The sequence below is a fragment of the Pinus tabuliformis genome, chromosome 6, assembly GCF_031772625.1.
Source record: "Pinus tabuliformis cultivar Carrire ecotype Pingquan chromosome 6, CPIR1, whole genome shotgun sequence".
Taxonomy (NCBI): Eukaryota; Viridiplantae; Streptophyta; class Pinopsida; order Pinales; family Pinaceae; genus Pinus; species Pinus tabuliformis.
In genome coordinates, this window is record NC_142292.1 from 1,066,342,173 (window position 1) to 1,066,356,169 (window position 13,997).

Here is a 13,997-nt window from a genome sequence, read left to right on the forward strand (position 1 = left end):
CTGGTAATGGTGGGATACACGGTAAAGCTCATTGATGATTACCCTTGATTGGGCCTAGGTATCCCGAGATGGGATACATGGTAAAGCCCAGAGGGTGGAGACCTCATAGGCCCAGGAATCCCTTTACCGGTAATGGCGGGATACACAGTAAAGTTGAGAGGTTGGGACGAACAATTCCTCACGTTGTAGGTGGAGAGATCTGGTGGCATCCATGCTTCTTTTTGGACTGGTGATCCGGTGAGGATTGCGGTAAAGCTAATATTGTATGTTTATCGTTTATGGCCTAGTGATCTGGTGGGGATCGCAGTAAAGCCTAGTATTATATGTTTATTGTTTATGGCCTAAGGATCCAGTGCGAATGGTGGTAAAGCCTGGTTCTATTGTTGAGGGTGTGGTGGTGTAGCCTCAGAAAGCCTTGGTTGATTTTGGTGATAAGTCCCACATTCATGCTTGGAATATGGCATGGGGTGATTGGCTGAAGAAATATTTGGTTCATCCAATCTACGACTAGGTGGAACGTCGTAGTCCCATACCGGGTTAACTTTTGCATTCATTAACGATAACTATTTCTCCTTGGTGTTTTATGAGCAAATGTAGCGGTTCATATGAGACATTTATGGCTGATGTACCCTGATATTTCTGTTGGTTATATGATGGTTATAAGCATTTTTTATGACAGTGATGATGTATGGTTCTCATCATGTTTTGATTTGTAAATGAATGTACAATAAATATATGATAATGCATCTAATGTGATAAGGCATCAATGCTTCGTAGCGATTCTCAAATAAGTATGAGACCCCTATGCTCAGATCTGTTGGTATGACCTGTAAAATGCATATTTGTGAAATGTTTGTGGAAATCCCTATCATGGCTAGTAGGGGTACAGTCAAGTATTTGTTCAAGTATTTGCATTTGTATCATTGTTTCGATGTTACTTTTCATTCCTGAAAGTTTCGTGGAGTTTTGGGCAGTGTCTTAGTCATGGCCCAGAAAAAGTGGCACAGAATCTCGGGTCACAAGCTCAGAACTAGCTAGAAAAGACCCCAGTCACTTGCATGTTCATGTTGTAAGAGTGATTAGAGGGACCCAGTCGCATGCATGCTCATGGGAGCGACTGAGGCTCTAGGGCAATGAAGTGTCAAGTTGTTGCAAGGATTGATCACCTAGAAGGATTGGTTGGTTCCTGTAGGTTTTGTGTTATGTGCAGAAGGTTAGATTAGTTGTGTTGTGTTAGTTCCACTTCCTTAAGGTAACATAGGAGGTTGAATCAAATTATAGTAGCCTCTTCTCACATGTTTACCCCAACGGACCGATTAACTTGGGTAAATGTGGGAGGAGAGTGTTACATCCAACTATCACCATTGTCCATTTTCACTGACCATGCATGTTTTAAAATAAAATACTCTTGATCAAAGCATATATAATAATTGCCAAATTGTCAATTGGGTCTTGCTCGAGTGGTTGGGAGGAATGATTGTTATCCTTCCTACTTGGGTTCAACTCCTACAAGTGACATGTTTATCTTTAATGGGTATATTATTGTAATATCCTTGAGCAATATGTTGCAAAGTCATGAGCTTTTGAATATCTAGTTTATACTAGGTACCATCCTCAAGATGAGGGGAAGTACTTGGCGGGTTTCCTAGGGATATGCATTCCACAATAAATAATAATAATAATAATAATAGTGGTCAAATTGTACCATCTATTTTCCCAAAAATACTATTGTTGGCGAATAAACAAAATATATTAGAACATCCTTGCATCAACTACAATATTTCACATGGTAAAGATTCGTTATGATAATTGTCTTTATAATCACACTTATTAATCTAGATTATAATCAATACATTAGTTGGAATTGGGATTAATTCCAAAAGCTCATTGTTAGGTCCATATACTACTAGTGTAACCCCTTATTGTTATTAGTACAACCCCCTTACTATATTGTTGTGCCCATGTAGTCACCATATTGTTATTATTGTGCCCCATAGAAGCCCACTATTGTTATTATTGTGCCCTTACATTATTATTGTTATGTCGGCTCTGATTATATTATGACCCCTTAGACTCCTATATATAAAAAGGAGGTCTTGTCATCTGTATCATTCAAGAATTGTTCATTTGTGTAATGTAAAGGAGGTTTCCCCCTCGAAGAGGCTTATTTCTAAGGCATTTATCTATCTTTTCTATCTTTTTGTGAGCTGGTTTCATAACATTTGGTATTAGAGCTTTGGATTCTAGGGTTTCGTTGCTCCAAACAGGTCATCATGGAATTTTCGTTATAACTTTTTTCTACGATATTTCAGAAGCTAAAAAAAAACCCATTTGAGACGAAATCACACTAAATCTCCGGTCTGAATTTCAGATCCTATCTCACTATATTTTCGGAGATATAATCTGACGAAGTTAGGGTTTTTGCAGACCCCCGAATTACATTCCAAACAAGTCACCTTGGTAAAATCGTCATAAATTTCGCTCTGAGCATCAGATTGAATTTTCGTAAGAAGTTACAGAAAGAGGACAGACTGTAGTTTTTTGGGTATCATTTTTAGAACCTAAGGTTGAAACATGAAACAATGACTCGCGGCACGTCGTACAAGTTTGCTCTACTGAACCAATCTATACTTAGGTCATCGTGGGAGATTTGGCATAACTCTTCATTGGAGAATCCAATCTTGATCAGACTTGCGGGGTTAGAAAGATTACTCAGAGGGTTACCATATGAAGCAATTTCAGACCTAGCAGATCCAAAATTACAGAGATACATCAGATTCAATGTCGAGCTCCTACAAAGTGAAAAAAGGTGTGTAGTTTTTTTTAAATTTTTGCATAAGCTTGGTTTAAAAAATTAGTTTGAAGGAATTCAAAGGGTATAGTGAAGGATTATTATCGGTAATTGATGCCCCAGAGAAAGAAAATGGAAACACCTAGTAAGCAACCTAAAAGCTCTAGCATGACTCATGAAGAAGAGGAAGAAATGCAACATGATATATCAAAATTACGAGACCAAGTTCAACAAATTTCACTCACACAAAAACTAACAGAAAATAAGATGGATGGTTTAAAGAAAGACGTAGAAGCTAAGATGGATGGTTTAAAGAAATGAGTGAAGCTAAGATGGATGGTTTAAAGAAAGACGTAGAATCTAAGATGGATGGTTTAAAGAAATGAGTAGAAGCTAAGATGGATGGTTTAAAGAAAGGCGTAGAAGCTAAGATGAATGGCGTGGAAACTAAGATGGACGGCGTGGAAGCTAAGATGGACGACGTGGAAGCTAAGATGGATGGCGTGGAAGCTAAGATGGATGATTTAAAGAAAGGCATGGAAGATTTGCAGACAAATTTGAAGACAAATTTCACAAAGTTTCTACAAGAAATGCTTATTAATGGTGAAAGGGTAGGAAAGGGAACTCATGATGAGAACAAAATAAATGTTAATTATGATTTGATAGACTCTAATGTTGGATCAAAGAACCACCATGTTCCAAAGATAGATATGAGGAAGTTTGATGGCAAGGATCCCGGAATATGGATACTACAGATGGAGCAATTTTTTGATCTCCATTATGTGCAAAACACACAAAAGGTACGCCTTGCAACTTTATATTTGCAACCAAATCAGTTTGTATGCATAAACAAATTGTCACTTGGGTTATTTTTACGGATGAAATGATAGCACATTATGAGGATACAAAAAGCAACACTTTTTGTAGCCAATTGATAAATCTCAAACAAAAGGGTTCAATGATGGAGCACATTGAGGACTTCCAAAAATTGAATATAAGGGTAAAAGATATTCCAGAGGAGCATAGGATTGATGTGTTCATAGGGACTTTAAAATATAACATCCAACATGAGGTTCGCCTTTGGGAACTAGATTCATTAGTGAAGACATTCAAGTTGGCAAGAAAAATGGAAAGCAAAATTATGGCAACAAGGAAGCCTACCACTCACAATCATAAAGATGGAAGTGTTACTGCCCCTAGCCATCCACAACCTACAATGTTGACACCACAACAATTGGAAGAAAAAAGAGAAAAAGGGCTTTGTTACAGTTGTGATGGAAAATACACTAAAGGTCATAAGTGTGGAGAGAAGAAATTATTTTACATAGATTCTGAAGAGGAGGAAGAAAAGGAACAAGAAATGTCAAAAGAAGAAGATATACACCAGGAACAAACCCTAGAAAAATAAGAAATGAATCCGACCATATCTTGTAATGAATTGGCAGGAATTACCACTCCTCAAACTATCAAGATAGAAGGCATATCAAGAAGAAAAAGGTAATAATGTTGATTGATTCGGGAAGTACCCATAATTTTGTTCATTGAAAGATAGCCAAGGAATTGAATTGCTTCCTATATCCAGCACCAGAGTGTCAAGTGATGGTTGCAAGTGGAGGAACCATAAATTTCTTTGGAAAGTGCCATAATATCAAGCTATCCATGGGTGAATATGTATTGAATAGCCCAATGCTTTCAATTCCAATGGGTGGTGCTGATGTTTTACTAGGAGTCCAATGGCTACAATCTTTGGGTACGATAGCTTTTAATTTTCAAGAACTTTTCTTGATTTTTTTTGGGAAGGAAAGGAATTTGAATTGAGGGGTATTGAAGGGAAACCGAGAAAGATAATCAACTCTAATAGCATGACAAAGCTTCTAAATAAAGAATAATGGGGCGTAATTGCACAATTATGTTCACTAGAGGATCCCACATCGAAATCATGTATTTCTCCAGATCTCCAAAGCATTTTCGACAATCATTCCAAGGTATTTGAGACTCCCAAAGGCCTCCCACCTATTCGTGATCATGATCATGCTATTCATTTGATTCCAGGAAGTGTTCCTCCAGACATCAGGCCTTACAGATATCCATATGCCCAAAGGAGTGGGAACTCATTCAAAAGTTGCAGAAGATCCCAGTTCAAACAATATTGCGAGAACTTGACAAGGAAGGAAAAATCATTTTGGAACCTGAAGCAGTCACAGAACCGAGAAATCGACAGCTATGAAATACATCAATTTCAGAGTATCTCATCAAGTGGAAGGACTTACCCACTGAACATTCAACATGGGAGGACAAGAATTTATACAAAAGCATCAAGAACTACTCAAGCGTTGAGGACAACACTTTTTGAAGGAGAGGGGCATGTTAGGTCCACATACTACTAGTGTAACCCCTTATTGTTATTAGTACAACCCCCTTATTATATTGTTGTGCCCATGTAGTCCCCATATTGTTATTATTATGCCCCATAGAAGCCCGCTATTGTTATTATTGTGCACTTACATTATTATTGTTATGTCGGCTCTGATTATACTATGACCCCTTAGACTCCTATATATAGAAAGGAGGTCTTGTCATTTGTATCATCCAAGAATTGTTCATTTGTGTAATGTAAAGGAGGTTTCCCCCTCGAAGAGGCTTATTTCTAAGGCGTTTATCTATCTTTTCTATCTTTTTGTGAGTTGGTTTCATAACACTCATCCAACAATTTGATGGCAGGTTTCCCCTTAATGGCTAGGAAGGCCAATATAAACTATAAGGATTCTTTGTGTTTCTCTTCAAATATGATGATCAAGCCTTGTTTATAATTGCATTCCTCTTGCTACTTTTTCCCTTTCAACCCATCAACCTCTTCTAATAAATCATGTAAAACTAACACCATGAATGTAAGTTCAATATGATGTTAAAGCTTGGCTTTATCACAAATGTGGAGCCAAACCTAAATATATTACTTGAAATTACATTTCATTCCACTCAAAACATATTTGTAATTAGACTGATATAGTGAGCATTATCACATGCAAGAGAGAGTTGGATATTAAAAGCTCAATAAGTGCTAAATTAACCTATTACAAGGTGGAAATGATTGTGAAAATTTAAATTTTAGAATCCTACTGCAGCAACTGGTATTAATTCTTCTAATTGCTAATTAATTAACAATTTATTTGCTACAACAAATATCAAATAAATCACACTGCAACCTTCACAACTAAAATTGTGAAAAATAATAATGCTGGAAATTGAGGAATATGCTAGCACACACACAAATTTGACACACTTATTTTTGGACTAAAGTCCCTGGAAAAACCTAAATTGGGAAAATCAGTGCAGCAGCTGAGGGTTTTTATTATTATGCAACGATGAAATTATCTGAGTAAAATCTAGATGCCAAATATTGGTTATCCTGCAGAGAAAATACTAGCAAAAGTTATTTCAAGGAAATTTCCCTCACTCTGAACAATATCGGCACTTGATTTCCTCTCAAAAGCAAGTCATCCACCTAGTTCTGTGCAGGACCTACGTCACCTTTGCACAGTCCCTTAAATGCCTCGACTGAGAACTTTTGCAAATCAAGTCATCTTGCATGTTGTTGATTGGGAAACTAACTCTTTGGCACTCTAGAAATGTCTTCCAGCCTCTACAACTAATAACCAGCTTCACCTCAACAAAATCGAACAACCCTTTGAAGCTTATGCCCTGCCTCTGCATAGCCTCTAGAGAAATTTTGGCCTTTCTACAATATACTCACTGGATTTGGAAAAATATCCTTCTGGCTTCATTGTCCTTGCCCCTCTTTGTCTCTGCTTCCTTTCTGAAGTTTGAATTCTTCTTGCAACAACTGCTCTCTGGAAAAATCGAACTGTCCAAGGAAATCGATCTCAATTGTGTGTGTTCTCCATCTACCCATCGACTTATTCTTATAATATTTCGTTGGGACTCCAACGACCAAGATTAATTCTTAATCAATGGTTAAGATTATTTCCATGTCGATGTGTGTGAGTTTCTAGATGATTCACACATTATCTCAATTAATTATGATTAATTAACCCCTTTTCCTAAGTTTAGACTTAGGAAATATTTAAAAATAGGCTAGTAATCTAATTGAGACACTTCTAGGTGGAATTTCCAGAAATGATTTATGGGTTATGGAGAACTCCTTTGTTTTAGCCTCTCCACAAAGTTTCGAGACTAGAACACCTTCGATGCTACAAAAACTAACACTCCCTCTTAGTGAGGAAGGTGTTATAGTGTTGCACTATTGCTACAACACCCTATCTTTGTATCACCCGTTGTCATGCTACTGATGTATGACCACTACAACTGACTGACCTTGCCCACCAACCACTACACAACTTTGATGTTGCATCTGTGTTGACACTGCTATACTTCTGCCAACTCTGCATCTATAGTGCAACTCCCTCTCATTTGTTATTGCTGCAACTGCAACTCAGAAGCATCCTAAATATTGAATCAATTGTGTCTACTGCATCTATCTCCTGAGTCCTAACTGCTACTAGCCATTGTATTGTCCACTAAGGAATCTGCGTTGTTGTTGACTCTGCATTGTGCCACTTTGCACTGCTTCCAACACTACACTACGCTCCTCAACACTTGACTGCTATTAGTCTGCAACTGTCACTCCAGGATCTGACTGCGTCACTAACATTGATCCATCCTACTATTGAATATTGTGGGACCCTGTAGCAAGGTAATGATCCATGAGGAGGACACCTCAAGGATCATGCCCATGTATGCGTTGCTTTGGGACTATAATTCTAGATCACCCCACCTCTCTCCTGGAGGTATAGCTGCAAACATCGAGAAATTTTCCTCCAGCCGGGAGGACAACTTATCTATATCTGTGAACACCGATGAATGGTCCTCATTGTCCTGCTTGTCCTTCTTTCTGAGAGAACATTACGTACTATAGCAACCAATATTCCCACACCTGAAGCACTTGACTTTAGATATGCCATTCTTCTTCTTTCTCCCCCTGTCCCTGACTAGGACCCTTTGATGCAAGGGCCACATTTTCCTCCTCCTTCTCATCCTTCACACCCTTGTTGTTGCTCCCACTGATGGTACTCTTCAATAGAGCACACCTCAACTCCTCCTGTTGTAGGCCTGCCCACATCCTGTCCCATCCAATCAATGTGTCTCTGCCCACGATACTTTGAACAAACACCTACCACTCGGGGACACTATTGAGTGCCAATAGTACAATCTTTGTGGGTTAGGGAACTTCCCCAATAGATATTATCTGATCTTGAACCTTCTGAATCCTAGTGAGGAAGGGATCCATGCCTTCACCCTTATGCATCCTGATGCTCCTCAGCTTCTCCTAGAGAAACATATTTCGCTGCTTGGAAGTACCCTAATATAGCTTACGAGAGCGTCCCACATTTCCTTGGCAATGTTCTTACCAGATATATGTGAGACTATATGGTCCTGGACTCCATCCAAGATCAACCGCTTTTCCTTCACCATTTCATTCATGTACTCGTTTAGTTGATTTTCATCTTGGGGAAATGCTACCACATTCTCTGCATAGGTATTTAGGCCATATTCATCTAGTAGGAAGGACATTCTAGCCTTCCACGTGACAAAGTTGGAGGCTTCCTCCAACCTATCCTAATCTCTAAGCCTAGTTGTGGCCATCCATAAATCTGGTCGAAAATTTCCCTCTTTGCCTTTGCTCAATTTTTGGATTTTTTATTCGTACTCCGAGTTGGAGTGAGAAAAATTTCTCACAACTACTGCCAATCTACAACTAGAAAATCAGATCTCTAAAACTTGAAATCCCCTGAGAGAAATTTCCCTTAGTATGTGTTATTTCTCTTCCACCCGACGTTGATTATGCTTTTGCAAACTGTTGCAAAACTCTCTGCACCCAAACAAGGAATCTGATTAGCAAAAATCTGAGTTATTGTTGCTTCCTCTGCCCGTTGGAATCACTCAACTAGAAAGATGATTTTTTCTACTGGCCTGCACTGGAAAAATCAAATTTCACCAAGTGACTCGATATGCTTGGCTCAGGCTCTGCGTAGCCTCTAAAAATTCGTCTTACTACTCCCTTAGAACAATGAATCTTTTCTTCCACTTCTGAGCTTCCCTGTCCGATCAATCACACTCTGATACCATGTGAAAATTCCAAGTCTGAAATCCTATTACAACAATTAGAATTAATTCTTCTAATTTTTAATTAATTAACAATTTATTTGCTATGACAAATATCGAATAAATCACACTGCAACCTTCACAAATAAAAATAAGGAAAATAATAGCACTGGAAATTGAGAAATATGCTAGCACACACACAAAAATTGACACACTTATTTTTGGACTAAAGTCCCCGGAAAAACCAAACTTGGGAAAATCAATGCAACAACTGATGGTTTTTATTATTATGCAGCAGTGAAATTATCTTATTACAATCTAGATGCCAAATATTGGCTATCATGCAGAGAAAATACAGGAAAAAATTTATCTGAGGGAAATTACCCTCACTTCATGCAATCCCAACACTTGACTGCCTCTAAAAAGCAAGTCGTCCACCTATATTTGCGCACGCCCTGCGTCACCTCTACGCAGTCCCTTAAACACCTAAGCTCGAAACTTCTGCAAATCAAGCCATCATGCGTGTTGTTGAATGGGAGACTGGCGTTCCAACACTATGGAAATCCATTCTGGCCTCTGGAACTGATAACCAAATTCACCTCAGTAAAATCAAACTATCCTCTGAAGCTTTTGCACTGCCTTTGTGCAGCCTCCAGAGAAATTTTGGCCTCTCTACAATGTACTCACCGGATCTAGAAGAATATTCCTTCGGCTTCATTGTCCCTACCCCTCTCTGTCTTTGCTTCCCTTCTGAAGCTCAAACTCTTCCAACAACAACTGCTCTCTAGAAAAAGCAAACTCTCCAAGGAAATCGATCTCAAGTGTGTGTGTTCTCCATCTACCCATCGACTTCTTTTTGTAAACTTATGTTGGGCCTCCAATGACAAAGATTAAATCTTAATCGATCACTGAGATTATTTCCCTGTCGATCCATGTGAGTTTCTAGATGATTCACACCTTATCTCAATTAATTCTGATTAATTAACCCCTTTTTCTAAGTTTATACTTAGGAAATAATTAAAAATAGGCCAATAATATAATTGAGACACTTGTAGGTGGAATTTACATAAACGATTTCTGGGTTATGGAGAACTCCTGTGTTTTAGCCTCTCCACAAATTTTTGATACGAGAAAACCTTTGATGCTACAAAAACTAACAATGATAGTGGCCAAACAATATAAGAAATGGAATGGAGGCAAGCAATGCGATACAATGGTTTTTTCTCTTTACATTTCAACCATTGGATGCACATTAATGGCCATGATTTAATCTAATATTTCAATCTTCCTTTTCTAATGTTTATCCATTGCCAAATTTACCATTAGTTTGCCTCTTTCTAGCATTTGTAATGTTGCAATATATCAACTAAATACAAAGTTGAAAGTTGGTCCATGTATCAAGTGACTATTATAGAATTTATTTACAATTATCATATATACCATGTAAGTGAAAGAGTACTTTAGGTCTAAATCCTTTTAGTAAACATATGGTTGTGCCAATCCTCTTACAAATGATCAAGCACTATTAGACTAACATATGAAGTCATACCAATCAACATATTAACATTGTGATTTCCTTGTAGTACCATGGTTGCACATCATAACCATAAAAGAATGATATACATGATAATCATCCAGTTGCATAATCATCTACATTGAACCATAAATTATATGAATATCTATCACATGTGACGTAGTTGTGAACCACAAGAATCTAATCATAGACATCCAAATATATTAATCTAAACATGCATCAATAGACTTCAATTGCTCTTACTGCACAATAGGAGGGCACCCTACAACTTAGCGAGTGATCTAAATTATAAGAACATTTAGGAATTGAGAGGCACTTTGGAAAATTTATATTGGTAATGTTTCCTTGATTGCAAAATGAAAAATCTTATGCATTTTGACCATTTTTTGGGTCGACATGGATGAACCTATTTGGAGACATTTGGAAGTGTATTGATGTCCCTTTTTATTGAAGTTCATGTATAACTCCTTGAAATCCATGGCAACAAGTTTGAATGTGTGCAACCATTATACACCCAAAATGGTATCGGAACCTTCCATTTCAATGGCAAATATGTTAGATTTCACGAAATAGTAATTTGGAGTTTCATTGTCTCACACTTACTCCCACTCGTCATAGTGCCTTCGTTAGCTATCATGAATTCAAAATTATGCACAACATTGACATAACAAGGTGTTCCATATACCACTCTATGATGATGAAATAGCGGGTACTATTGTTATTGATTAAGATAATCACCTTCCCATGCTTGATATATTCTAACGACTTCAAGGTTCAGGGAGATGTACTGCTTGACAAATCATGGATGGAAACATGGGGCTTCTCACAAGGATGCTCCTGAGTGGGCACTTTATAGGGAGAGTGTGGAATCTTTACCAAACCTAACTCAATCATGCCATCATCTAAAATTTCCTTGGAAATTTCAAATGGGGCCATGTGAATGACAAATAATTTATGTTCCTTATATTTATCACTTTGAAAAAAAAAAATCCATCATAATTATAGCAAAAAGTTTGACATTAATGTTATACCATGTTTTCCACAACCAATTTATGGACCTTAATGGGGTGATGGAGGAGGCACAAAGGGAGGATACAGTAGTTGAACAAAATTTCAACAATTGGTCAAAGTAGTTTCACCACTTATGTCTTCTTAGCTAACTAAGGGGTCTCTAACCAAGTGGTGAGGTCATACATCTTGATTTTGTTCTTTGATCACCTCCTTAGATCTTTAATAGGGCAATATTTGAAAAACAAATTAGTTATACCTTCTATTTTGATTGTCAAGCCTTAAACTTTTGACAAATCCAACTTCCCCTTGGTACCATCCTCGGAATGAGGTCAAGTACTTGGTGGGCTTCCTAAGGATATGTATTCCATAATAAATAATAGTAATAACAATAATTGTCAAATTGTATCATCTAATTATCCAAATTACTATTGTTGGTGAATAAACAAAATATATAAGAACATCCATGCATCAACTACAATATTTCACATCGTAAAAATATCTTGTGCTAAATCTCTTATGGATTACAATAATACATCAATTGGAATAGGGATCACTTCCAAAAGGTCATCCAATTATTTGATGGTGGGATGCCCCTTAATCTCTAGTAAGGCCAATATACACTATAGGGAGCTTTTCTATGTTTCTCTTTGAATATAATGATCAAGCCTTGTCTATGATGACCTTCCTCTGGCTACTTTTTCCTTTTCAACCCATCAACCCCTTCTAACAAATCATAGAAAAATAACACCATGAATGCAAGTTCAAATAAGATTTTAAATCTTGGTTCTATCTCAACTGTAAAGCCAAACCTAAACATATCACTTGAAATTACATTTCATTCCACCCAAAACCTATTTGTAATTAGAATAATATAATGAGTATTATCACATGTAAGGGAGAGATGGATGTTTCAAGTTCGATAAGTGTTAAATTGACCTCTTACAAGATGAAAATCATAATACCAAAGCAATATAAGAAATGGAATGGTGGCAAGCAATGAGATGCAATGGTATTTTCTCTTTACATTTCAACTACTATATGCATATCAATGGTCGTGTTTTCAATCTACTATTTCTATCATCATCTTCTAATGTTTGGTCATTACAAAATTTACCATTGGTTTGCCTTTTCTAGTATTTGTAATGTTGCAATATATCAACTAACTACAAAGTGAAAGGTGGTATTTCATGTATCAAGTGACTATTATAAATTTGCTTTATAGATACCATCTATACCATTCGTGTGAAAGAGTACTTGAGGTCTAAATATTTTAGTAAACCTATGGTCATGTTGGTCCTCTTACAAATGATGAAGCGTTATTAGGCTAACATATGAAGGTATATTAATCGACATAATAACATTGCAATTTTCTTATAGTACCATCGTTTCACATCACAACCATAAAAGACTGATCTATAATGTAATCATCCATTTGCATAATACAAAGCATAAACACCCATAAATCAAATGAATATATGTTAGATATGAAGTAGTTGTCAATTGTATGAATCTAATCATAGACATCTAGATATATTAGGCTAAACATGAATTAATAGACTTCAATTTCTCTTAGTGCATGGTAGGAGGATACCCTACAACCTAATAGGTGGTATAGATTAGAAGAACGTTTGGTAATTGAAAGATATTTTGGAAAAATTAGAAGTGTATCTATGTCCCTTCATATTGAAGCTCGTGTATAATTCTTTGAAATCCATGGTAATAAGGTCCAATGTGCACAACCATTATGCACCCAAAATGGCACCAAAACCTCCCATTTCAATTGAAAGCGTGTTAGATTTTAGGAAATGGTCCTCGATTTGGAGTTTCATTTTCTCACAATCACCCCAACTTGTCTTAATCCCTCCATTCACTATCATGACTTGACAATTGTGTACAGCATAGACATAATAATGTGTTTCTTATGCCACTTTATTGTAATAGCCCTGGTGAAAAGTTCATGTAATAAAAGTCTTTAAAGGCAAAATAAGACCACGGTTAAGGGACACTTATTCCAAGTTGAATGTTGGGCAAAGATATCCTAGTGGGCATCACTGGATGTGTGTTTTGGCTAAGGAAAATTGGAAAAGGCATTAAAAGGAAAAAAGGCATTTTGGCACATTTATTTAGGAAAATAAAGGAAATTAGGAGAAAAGTAAGGTGAAAGGTCACAGGTTGCATGTGAGGAGAAAATTGAAGTAAAATAATGGAAAATGAATAAATTAGAGGCCTTGTTAATAATAAGGCCTCTGAGGATTAGTTGGTAACCTTTTGTCAGTTCAAGTTTGGAGCTCTCTCATTATTCTCTCTCTCTCTCACTCTTGGTCACTTATAGTCTTCTTGGAACACTCTAGCTTTGGAGCAAGGAAGGAAAGAAAGGATCAAGGAAGAAGAGCAGGACCAGGTAGCTTCAACATAAATACTTGCAGGTAACCTTTTGAATGTGTGATTCCCTAGCTAATTTGGACATGCATGGTTTTGCATGTTGGTGTATTGTTGTAAGTGGCATGTTTTTGTCGGGTTATGACAATGGTTTTCTGCCTA